Genomic DNA, 12,373 nt, shown 5'->3' on the forward strand with positions numbered 1-12,373 from the left:
GTGTTCACTTCGATACGGTAGCAACTAGCAACCCAGGCAGCGGAACAAGATGTTAATTTTTTAACGGCATCGTCTATCCCCAAAGCGTTGTCAATCACTGAATATAGATTTCGAATTGCATCCCTTATAGAATCGCCTATAGATTGCGAGCTCCAAACAATTACCAAAGTAGTAAACCTAAATTTAAATGATATGAAAATATCAGCATACTAAAAATGCCGCGATCAACTGGCGGTGATTGAAGATGGCAAAGTGCTCATAAAAAATCAAAAACTGTGCATCCCTGGACCAGTGCAAGAAGAAGTAATTCACCTGGTTCATCAAGGCAACCAAGGCGTGCAAAAAACTAAAGAACTCATCAGAATCAAAGTTTGGTTCCCATGCATCAACAAACGGGTAGAACAAATAATTCAAAATTGCCTCCTATTTCAAGCCAGGACAAAGTCACACAAGAAAGAACCGGTAGTAATGTGCCAATGCCTTCCGGTCCTTGGAGTCATCTCAGCATTAGATTTCTACACCCTCTCGACCCATGAAGAATTTTTTGTGGTCATTGACGACTACTCTCATTTTCCTGAAATTCACCGTGTTGGCCCACATCGGCTAGAAGCACGATACGACACGGTACTCTTAAGCAAGGACAAACGCCTCAAACACAAAATGGCAACCGCCTATTTCTCTTAACAGCTTATCATTACAAAGAAAAAGGGCAGCATGATAACGGCAACCCGCCCCAACAAGGAAGTAGCAAGGAACTGCTCCTCTTTTTGACCATTTTGCAGCAGTGATCCAATATCCTTCGACGAAAATGCCTGATAATTTACGAAATACATCTGAAAACTTTGGCTCTGTGGTGTGAGTTAGTGTGGGTTGGGTGTGAGTTAAAATTTTACGGAGTAAGGAATTTTTAAGGTTAAAACTAAAAAAATCCCTTTACTAATTATATCAATCGATAGAGAATCGAAAGATCTTTAATATTACATAAGGTTTTGTCGGTATTGTAAAGAATTTTCTTAAATATTTATGAAAATAGAAAAACAGGCCAAAATGCGAATGTCGGACAGTTGACGAGAATTCCGGACAGAAAATTTTGAAATTCCTTTGTTTTCATGTTCATCAATCGACGCAGAATTCTGAGTCTATTCGAGTTATCGGAACCTCGGGCTTAGAAGCTTAGAAATTCATCGTGTTTAGATGGAAGGTTTTGTTGAACCAACTTCCCTTTAAAATACCATAATTTCGAAAAACTGAAGAATGATTGTGTTTTTCTATGCATGTTGTTTGGAAACGATTTTCTCCGCGGTCCCCAGATGTTTCTTTCCCGTCGGAGTTTCCCCTATCGATTGTTTGCCTTAATTAGTGCAAGCACTTCTTGAAATCAGAGTCGAGGCTCGGGTTGCAGGTATAAGCACAACGATAGATGAACCATTAAATTTTACTATCATACTTTGTTTTACTTTAAGTGAATTTTACTATCTTTTCCCGGAGAGAATGCCATTCACTTCTCTTCTGTTACTTTGGTGGAATGGATTAGCCGCTATAGTATTCTAATTCCGCTATTAGAGGATTCTGTTGATCTCCGGCCTCCTGCTCTTGTACAGCCAACACCAGCTATTGTTGGTCACGAAGACGAGTCATTCTATTAAGATGAACCAGAATGACAGATTATAAAAACCATACTACGAGAAAGTATGCTAGGTTATAATATAAATTGATCTTTGGATGAATTTTATGTGCTAGATCATTCGTTCCACATCTATCGGACCAGCATTATTTCCGGATATGGAGGTGCAACAGGCATGCAAAGCCACGCTTTTGTCATGGTGTCGTCTTCCAAGTGATGGGAGCGGCATCGTATAGCATTCAAGTTCCTAACACTTGCCCAGCTAACTTCGATGCTGAGCGGGGTTTCTTCCCTGACTAACATTAAATAGGTTTTACCTAACACGTTAACATGAAAATCAAATTTCCATAACAAAGAGATAGCTTTAGTTCTAACCAAGAAAACTGTTCAAGGGAGTTTGGGCTGAAAATCTATACCGTCACGCGAATGACCGCACGTGGTAAGACATTGGGTGGAGTGCTTTACTCACGCTCTATAAATCCCAGTGTTTTTTATAAAATATAAATTACATTCAGTCAAATTACAACAGTGTCTTCGGGTCTATTTTTCGTTTTATGGTAACTAAAAAAACAAAACACATACGCTTCCCTTTATACACGTATTATTTTCACTTGCATAAAAATATGAAAAGAACCCAAGAAAGTCCGTAAACGTTTTATAGCAAATTTATACAGCTTACTTCTTCTAATTCAAAGGAGACAATATGAAGCAAAAAGAAATTCGTCAACAATCTTAGATCAGATTACAGCGGAATTAAGATCGGTGGTTCGAAAATGATAAAACTAAATTTCTTATTTTTGTGTGTGTGTTAACAAATTAAGTTGACTAAAAGATTCTGTCTGAAATACACGAAAATTTTGTTGTTTTTTACTTCTGATAGTCAAAACGATTAATGTTCAAGTTCTTTCGAAGGCGAAAGGAAATGCTTGTAGTGTAGCAATCGTTGGTCAAAAGCAGAAAAATTTTGGTGAAAGAAATTTTGGAAATATTTCAACGTGATTCACAGCGGAGTCTTCCTGTGGTGGCTAACGTCGTGAGAGCGGTACAGCGGAAAAAAAGTCGTTTTATCTGAAAACCTTACTTTTCTTTACTTTGAATGGGGTAAAAATCTTGTTAAATTGCATATATTGAGTGTAACTTTTACACAATTTTTATACAGGTCCATTTGAAAGAAGCATTCTAGATGGAGACTTCCGTGTCGATGTAGTGTTGGAGACGTCCAGAAGCTATGCCCGTAACCACTTCTTCACCACCGATAAGCAGCTACATCTTTTACGCAAAGCCAAAAGATGGTACGGCGACGGAACTTTTTTTATCTGTCCAACTCCTTTCTACCTGGTTTTCGGCATCCATGCGTTTATCCGTCATGGACATCTTGATAAACAGGTAAGATAGTTTTTACAATAACTCGAACCTTTGAGCTTAAGAATGGTAGTCTTGAATGACATTCAAGTCCGTCTAAAAAAAACTCAGTTGAGAGAGCACTTTTGAAATCAGTAAGTACAATTCAATACAGTTATGAAAGTCATTCTTAAGATACCTTTCTTTACTTTCCCAAGATACCATCGCTACCACTATTCATTGAGCCCATATTCCAAGCTTCACAATATAACAGACAAGTGAGTCAAACGAGGCAAGGGAGACAGCTGCCAGGCAGCATGTGTAGCAGACCTACCACTACACCTGAAAACACAGTAAAAGAAGAAGAAGATATACTCCTCCACATCAATAATATCGTGGACGCCTACCGAGCCACTTCTGGAACCGCTGCGAAGAGAAAAGCATTGCTGTTTGAGGAAGCTGCTCTTCTAGAAGATAAGTCTCGGATTGTTCAAAAACGCGAAAACTTTCTCGGCAAGCAACGTAGAAACGACGAAGGGCTAGCCGTGCATTGTAATGCGGTAGCAGTTCACACGCCACCAGCCTCCACGAATGTTAGTGGAGCGGCAAGCAGCCCGAGTTCAGGCATAGCACAAAGCGTCAAGAGCTGGTCCAAGAATTCTATCAGAAGAGACTTCAGCCACAGTCGCAACAGCCAGTGCTGCGACTAGACGAGTGGCCCGATCAGCTGGACACATTCCCGCTCGGGCAAGATAGTCATTTGGTAAGCTCCTTGACTTCTGCACCAAAATTTTTACTAACTTGATGGCTTCGCCGATTAACCCGATCGTTAGCAGCAAAGGTAACAAAACTAATTGTCAAGCGAATCTTGATAAAAAATCTTCTCAAATCTATGTAAAGCGTTGCGGTGTGGAGCCGTTTCCACGCCTAACAACAGCTCCACAGTAAGATCAAAGGGAGTAGAACCACCCGACGCAGAAAGACAGGTGATGAAGAGACGTTAGAAATTTTGCAACCCCAAAGAGACGTCTACTAACGAAGCAGTGGTCTGGAAAAAGAAAGAATTGAAGAAGGATGCACCGGGTGAAACCCACGGCAAAACCAAACAAAAAAGGAAAAGGAAAAGCGTGTTATACCCCTTTAATTGACGCCACCAACAGCCGTACAGAAAAAAAATCTGGTGTGGGACCTTTTTGGTTCTATTACCGACGAAGATCAGCGACTTGCATACTCCCCGTCGGCTCCTCCAATCACGTTAAACAGGGTCCAGGGTGCAGAGACGGAGCAGTCTGGCCCACCAGCAGATGACTTTGAGCTGGAGCTCCATCCTTCCCCAGGGGAAAACCCAATCTCCCTGGCCACCCGGTTGGTTCTAAACCAGCCCTAGAAGAATTGCTGCATACGCAGGCTCCGAGGACACACTAAATCACTGCGGCTCTACACATCATCTTGAATGAAAATCACTAACATTTTTTTTCCCCTTTTCAGGAATCTCTTGACGAGTCGCAGTACTGTTGCTTAACATGCCCGGAATTTGTCTCATCGGGTAATTAATTCTAGCAGTCTCCGAGTTATTCATGACAGCTGGTGGTGGTTTCTCGTTGGCCGTTTAACAGACCATCCCATCCGCCAACTATAACACAAACTGAAACAAAATAAAATGAATTTTTTTTTTACCTTTTTAAAATCCTAAATTAAGATCAATAATGCACCTTGGTTCATTTTTCTGTACTTTTAATGGGCCTGCTTATTTTTTATAACTCGAATTCTGTCACCAAATTGGCAGAGCAAAAACTCACCATCTTTGCTAACCAAAAAATGACGGAAATCTGTAAGACAAAAATATGGGGTATCTAGTGGTGACCGCTAGATGGACAGAGCATAAGAAAAGGGAACAAATAACTTTTTTTTTGTAAAATGGATTACCATAAAAAAAAGTTTTCAATTTTAATACAATTTATAACTAAAAAATTTTTTAGCTATACCTCTTGGCGGGAATCAATCTTATCAGATCACGAATTTGTTAATAATTTTAAATTTTTGCATACCTTTTCTTAGAGATTACCCTTTTATAGATTAAGAGTCTTTGGAAGAGGATAATGAGTCGAACTATCATTATAATTATTGTGACTTCAGTGACTTCAGTTCTGATTCTAATAAATCTAATTCCGACAGCTCAGTGTAAGTAAACACCTTTTAGGATTTATCAGAAAAATAAATGAATAAAAAACAAGGTAATAAACAATCTTTTGAATACCTTATGACTACAGCGACTTGAGTTCTGATTCTGATAAATCTGTATCAGACTTGAATAGCTCAGTTTAAACTCCTCTCATGACCTATCGGAAACAGAGCTGGAGAAAGAAAAAGCTAGAGCTGGAAAAACAAAACAAGGTAAACAAAAGTTTTAATACCTTTTTAGTGTTGGTGGAAAAAATGTTTTTTATAATTTCAGACGATGTACCAAAAGAAATCTCTGAAAATGTTCAAAGGGAAGCTGAATTGGAAGTCGTAGATGATGACAAATAATAAACTCTCGCAAAGTCTATAATAATATCAGTGATTTCCTTGTATTTCCAGCCACCTGACGAAATGTTTTCAAGGGCGCGCAATTGCTGAAACGTTCCAATTCAGAACAGGAACAGCTAAAGGAGGAAATGGAGTGCGGATTTATATATTTATAAGCCATTGGAGACGCAGCTAGGCCAAAGGAGAACAGTTGTGCCAAAACTAATTTTGTCGTGATGGGTTAGATCGGATCCTTTTTGAAGATAGCCAACGAGTCGGCGCATGTCCGATTCCGTTTCCTGCTGCCTGCATGTCTACCCCCAAAGCTGGTTTTGGGACCAAGTCAGATCGGTTTGGACCCATGGATACATTTCCACCCTATGACTGTAAGTTGAATTTTTTTTTTTTTTTTTTTAATTCCTATTGTTAACTTTTCCTTAATTTTTTGTTAAAGCCTTACCCTTGACTCTGACTCGTGCTGGTTCTAAATCTTCCCTCGTGGTGCCTCTCACATGTGAGCCAGATGCATCTGGTGTAAGAAATGTTTATTTTTTATATATTTGTCAAAAGATTCGGGTGTCGGTAATCATCCTTGAAACTCTCGAAAAGCAAACTTCACATTAATTTCAAAAATAAGTGAAAGTTGAAGAAATTGAAGGAAGTGAATTGGAGAATTGGAGAATCTTTGTGAAAAGTAAGTTGATTACAAAAAAACTTACCAGAAAAGAGTGCATAATTCTTTTAATTTTTTTAGATGTGGTTTGAAGCAGGATTCAACAAATTCTGCTTGTGTTCAATCGAACACTAATCGTAAGTTTAAGTCTTAAAATCAATAAGCTAAAATTAAACCTAGTCTGTTAACAGCCCTTCAGATGATACCGAGGAACAGCAAGTATTGAAACTCATGAATGAAGACGGAGGAAAGCAAGGTAACTTAAAATTCTTTAGCTCTAGATTTCAAGGAATTTTAGTTCAAAATTATTCTTTTCTTTTCTAGATTTAACCAGAACTGACTTTAGAAATTGGTGAACAATTCGATGAATTTAAAAACCGTGATGGTTAGTTTGTAACAAGTAATAAAAAATTAACACTTCGACTACTAGGTATACGTACCCCCCCCCCAAAAAAAAAAAACAAAAACAAAAAAAAACGTGGCAATGGACACCGTCCCTCTATTTTTGACACCGACGACGATGATACCTGAACGTCCAACTTCCGTTTGAGATACATCTCAAGTATAAATTTATTAATCGAATCCGTTCATTATTTGTAAAACAGGACTTTGTAATTAAGTTATTCAAGCCGACACATCTTTCCTTGAACAACAAAGCTCATATATTCAGTTTTTAAATATTTCTTCTTGATTTGAAGGTGTTTTTCGTTGATTCAAAGGAGCCCCAGCGAATAGGAGGAAAGAAAAGCTGTCCGTGGGACTCTCTTTTAGATGTTTATGGACTTTTTTCTTCTCTTGTGGGGGTGTTTAAACTAAAATAACTAAAAATTTTTCACGCTTTCAGATGACAAAATCATTCTGAAACGAAATGTGAAGGAAGACAACTGGATTGAATTTTCCAAAAAAACCAAACTGGATAGCATGAACGCTACTTACGTTTTCGATCGTCAGTATCAAAACAGTAAAGATGGTATCTCAGATGTTGGAGAAGGTGGTTTTGATTCTTCTGGCAGTAATGATGGAGAAGATTACGGAGACGATGAAGGATCCGAAGAAAGCAGTCTGTGCAGCAGCATGTCCCACTGCACGACTGAATCGGAGTCCGAGGACAATGAAGAGTTTCTTTAATTCACTTTGTATCTGCTTTAAACTCTTTTAAAATTAATGTTAATGCCCTGTTTTTTGTACTGTTGAACACAACTGATGTAACTCAAAAATAAATCGTCACTAATAAATTGAATTCACTTGGTTAGTCACTTCATCCATTTAGGTTATGAGTCAAATTTGGTAAGTCGTACAGTTTTTTGCTCTACTGCTTTTGGTCTAACAATGTTTTTGCAATTTTACAGAAAGCAAGATTTTTTTTGAGCGTCAACAAAAGAAATAATGTTTGGAATATCCTTTTCGATGCAGCTAGCTCATTTTTTAGTATTTTATATAGAATATTATAGCATATTGTTTCCAATAAGTGGAATCATTTTTAAGCTAAAAATAAACCTTATATTAATTAAAATAGCTAGCATTTTGAGAGCGTTTTTATCGGAATTTTCGACGTTATAGTCCCCTCCCTCTTTCCTCATTATTATCCCTCTTCGACCTCCGATTGTTTGAGTTGAAGAATAGGCTCCAAGGGCGCACCTGACAAACCTTGTTGCCAACGAACAAAAAGCAAAGGACGCGGTTGCAAAACAGCGCAATGCCGTGGCTTGTCTAACCGAGCACCTCAAGATCCAGCTCGAGCAAGTGGCATTTGAAAATATTAAAGTGTCCGAATTTTGATAAATCCAAAAAAACATTTAACACAAAAAATAAACGAGGAAATCACTTCAAAAACTGTCTCATATAAAGAATCTGATAAAAAGTGTTTCAAAAGCGAATCTGTTTTCCGAAAGCCAACCCACAACAAATTTGCGCAAACCCTATCCAAAGTATTTCCTTCCCTTCAAATCTTGGATGATTTAGTTATGTGGTGTTGTGGATGACACCAAGAAGGGATATGAGATTAGAATTAAATACATATAATAATAAATAAGAAGTTCTAAAAATATATATTTCCACTAACAATTTTCGAAAGGGATAGCAGCTATCTCGGATAGCTAGCCGGTTTATTGTTGGAGGTTTGCTTCGAATAAGAGGGAGCTTTGATAATTCAAAGCTCCTTCTAAGCTGCCCTCTCAGCTTGGCGTATAAGAAGGAAGTGGGAACTTTGCTTTTCTTCGTGAGTCTCCCTGCCTCCGCCTCAACCCTCTATCGGCTGGTATAAAAAACAAAACATAACAATACATGATGCCATCTAGTGGTAATGATCGAATTTAGGTTAAGAGTAAGTAACACACAGTAAAACACAAACAAAAACACAAAGAGGGACCTGATGACGCAGCAACGTCCAAAATCGACACCTCCTGTTAAAAAAATTGTTCCTATAATTTACCCTTGATCTTTATGCAAAAACTATTAACACTGAGTCCACCACTCAATCAGGCCAAAATTGGGGGTTTTGGGGGTTTACAATTTTCGGAAAAGGGTGACAAAGGCATCGCAGCCAGTCCCCGTATATACCATTTTATGCGGAATTTTGCGGAAAACACAATGGTGAAATCCGCAATTTTCTAGCTAGCATAGTTTTTAAGTTATTTAATAAAAACTAAGGGACCCCCCAGAAATTCTAGCGTTTTTACTGATTTTTGACATCAGTTTTCGGGCAAACCAGCCCATTAAAAAAAAATCTAATTTTTTAGAATGAAAGATTTTTCCCCCCTCCAGAGACATCTCGCCCCGTTTTTATTTTAAACAGTTATTAGCAGAGATATTGGCAAATGAAAATCTTGAAATTTTTTCGTCATTTTCTGAAGATTTTCGCCATTGACAGACGTCATTTCGCCACGCCATCTAGCGGCCGATTTTGAAAAAAGCAAATTTAAAATTTTACGTTTGTTTAAACGTAAAATTTTAAATTAATAAATAATAGTAAAATAAAATCTAAAGTAAAAATTTTTAAATTAATTAAATTTTCTGTTTTAAACTGTTGCCATATGGGATCGAGTATATGAGTATATTGTGATATTGTCCTCGCATACGAAAGCGTCGACAACCAGATCTCGAAAGCAGAAACTGGATTTAAATTCTTTATTCTATAATCGATCCTGCTTAATATTTGATTCGCCTGTCGTCTCCGTTCGTTCGTAGATCACAACCGAACGTACATTATATCGTAGGCCATCCTACAAAAAAAAACAGAATGGCTGTTCATTTACTGAATACCACTTTTATAATCAAATTCCTCCTCAATTTCAACGTATTCTATAACCTCTGTAAAAAAAGGAATTAAAGTAAAGGTATAAAAAACTGTGAAATGTAATGTAATAGCGTGCAATTTTGAAGGAATAGTGCATAACATTACATGTGAAAAAATGGTTAAAAAGTAAAAAAAAAAATGATTTCGTGCGGTGCCCAACTCACTATTGCAACGAAATCTGATCTCGTTTTGTGTCAGCCAAGAAGAAAACTTTATTAATTGACACGAAAGCCTACAAGTCTTCTGTTGTCGTGAGGATTTTTCATCCGAGAGGGCAATTGCCTAGACATTTCGTTGCAACTTGCAATAAACAAACCTTTGTCTCGTTCGTCTTCCTACTTCGAGTCCGCCTTACAGTCGGGAAATGAGGCTGAAAATTTATTTTCTTCATATTCTGTTTCCTCAACATAATCCACCTCATCATTACTTGAACTATCTTCCATCCTTTCTCCTTCGTTGTCAGTTTCTTTTTCTCTTTTAGAATCCTCGCGCCTTTGTGTTTTCTTTATCCATTTCAGTTCGCCATCTCCTAGATTGCTATTTGGAAGGCAATTTATTATTTTGGGTTAGATCTATTATGTTGATGTTAATTTTCATTACTTAAAACTGTAATCATCAAACTCATCGTCGATGGTTTCGTTTGCTTTCCCCATGACTTCTTGTTCCTCTACAACAGAACAAATTTCATATTTTCTCCCTAGCTCATCCTCTGTGTTTCCCAAAAAATATTCAGTAACCTCCATAAAAAACTTAAAGTAAAGGTTTAAAAACCCATTTTAAATTAAATTTTACCACGGACAAGGAAGTGAAAGACTACGAACGGCCCTTTATGGCTGAGAAGATTCTTCGAGACGATTTTTTTATTATTTTATCCAAGTATTAAGTATGTATTAAGTCAACCAATAAATAATCGAAAATAAACTTACAATTTGTTGTCGCAACTCTCAACTTCTTTTTCGAAAAGTTTTGTGTTTTCAGGTTTCTGTTCCTTTTTTAATCATAAGAATTCAGAGCGGGAGTCATTAATAAATGCGAGAAGGATTTGAAAAACAACTGAAACCTTTCTATTCTATACCATCTGAAAGACAGTTCATTAGCGGTGTGCAGTGGATGATTATTTGAACTCGGCAATTTTCTCCTTCGAAATTGAAAGGAAGGGGAGGACACACGCAGCTGACACTTTTTCCTCGTTTCCAAAGCGGTTAAGGGCCTTAGTAAGCGGCTTCATGATCTTAATGTATTTTTTCCAACATTCGTCTTCCAAAACAGTAAATTTTCTTCAGTTTGAAGTGATCAAAATTAATAGCAAGGTTATTTCTTTAAAAAGCTTTTCACTTTAAGCAATGCATCATTAAATGCTGGATTACAGCATTTTCCACCAATACCTCGTCACACATGACAATCTAAATAGTTTGGAAAAATGAATTACCAAGTGTTTCAGTGGGAAAATGTTAAAAATTATAAGTAAACTATACATTTGTTTGGGTCCAACAGATGTAAACAATGCCCATATGCCCTGTACAAAACATTTAATTAATATGACTTCCACTACTTCAATAGTGGAAAACTTACATGCAACGGATAACCTGAATGATGTAGTATTTTTCAATATTTTTCTTTGGTCGAAGTTGTTATCCAGTTAAGAGAAAAAACACTTTGAAAAAATACTTCCATAAGAGACAGTGTTAAAAAAGGGTGTGGTTTTCTCAATATGGCGGATTGCAGCGTTGTCGGACTACAAGAATCCTGCTATCCGCACGGTGCAAGAGGTCTATTTAAAAAAAAATACTATACACTTATTTTGAAGTCACGATTGGGAGTGGCAGAGGCGTGGACCCCGCTGAAAAACACTTTCGTAGTTGACTGTGCTACCCCTAGATCGATTAAATTGGGTTAGGATTTTATTAGAATAGCCTACTGTATACGTGTTATGATCCACAAACGAACGAAGACGACAGTTGAATAAAATATTAAGCGGGGTAGATGATGATTTCTTCACAAATTTTGAGCGGTAAATTTTTAAGTCAACACCACACTAAGTGATTATGCTATGGGCCTCCCTAAAAGTCATAGGGCTTAATGATAGCGCTAAGATGTGAAAAGTTAGGGAAATGGCACTGAGCATTATTTCTTCTTGTTTATTACGAATATTTGGAGTACCTGAACCAAAGGTGAAAACCTAACGTTACATTTTCCGTTTGGCTTTCGAGTTCTAATCGGTTCCAATTCGACGATTTTAAAGTTATGCTTGGGAAATGCGAAAATGCATGAACATTATTAAAGTTAGTCTCCCGCCCCCATGGATTAGCGGCAATGTTATTTACGTTAATTTCTTTTTTTACCACTAGATGTCTTTTTTTCGCGCGCAGTTTGTACGTTTGAATTCCTAGCGATGACGATCGAAAATAGGGGATACGTTTTTCTTTTTAATTATTAGAATTTCTATAAAAAATTGAGTCCTTCTCTGATTAAAAAATAAAATAAAAACATAATACCGTAATCGTCGTTTTGAAAATTATGGGTTTATCTCACATAAATATATTTTATTAGGCCTATTTGATTTTCATCGTTACGACTGCTTCATGAATTTAAAAAATTACAAAATAAATTGCTGCTTGATGACTGTGCGGCTATGCATTCTGAGCGTTTTGTTCTAAAATAAGAGCAGATCCGCATATGGACGCTGATAGCTTTCACCCGAAAGTGCAGTTAGTTCGGTGTCCAAGAGGTCAAGAGCCGAGTCAATGCGCGTTTACGCTTTACCGTACTGCTCCCTCGCCTCCCTGTAATGGAACATTACAAATTGTGAGACAAGCAGATAATGGATTCTTCACCAAATCAATTGTTTTTACCTATTGGCGGCCGAATTGCCAAGACAGAATGGTAGAAGGCCCCATCTTGTGTTAATATAATTGTGGAATAAAATTAACAT

General features: G+C 37.3%; 1 long non-coding RNA gene across 1 annotated transcript; it reads right to left on the reverse strand.

Moving 5' to 3' along the window:
• Positions 1-10,209: 10,209 nt before the first annotated feature.
• On the reverse strand, positions 10,210-11,247 carry LOC124341861. The gene is made up of 3 exons (XR_006918634.1): positions 11,010-11,247; positions 10,917-10,957; positions 10,210-10,844 (listed from the first exon to the last, which is right to left on the reverse strand). It is a non-coding gene; the product is annotated as an uncharacterized LOC124341861 (long non-coding RNA).
• Positions 11,248-12,373: the final 1,126 nt, after the last annotated feature.

This window comes from Daphnia pulicaria, chromosome 6 (assembly GCF_021234035.1).
Source record: "Daphnia pulicaria isolate SC F1-1A chromosome 6, SC_F0-13Bv2, whole genome shotgun sequence".
Lineage (NCBI taxonomy): Eukaryota > Metazoa > Arthropoda > Branchiopoda > Diplostraca > Daphniidae > Daphnia > Daphnia pulicaria.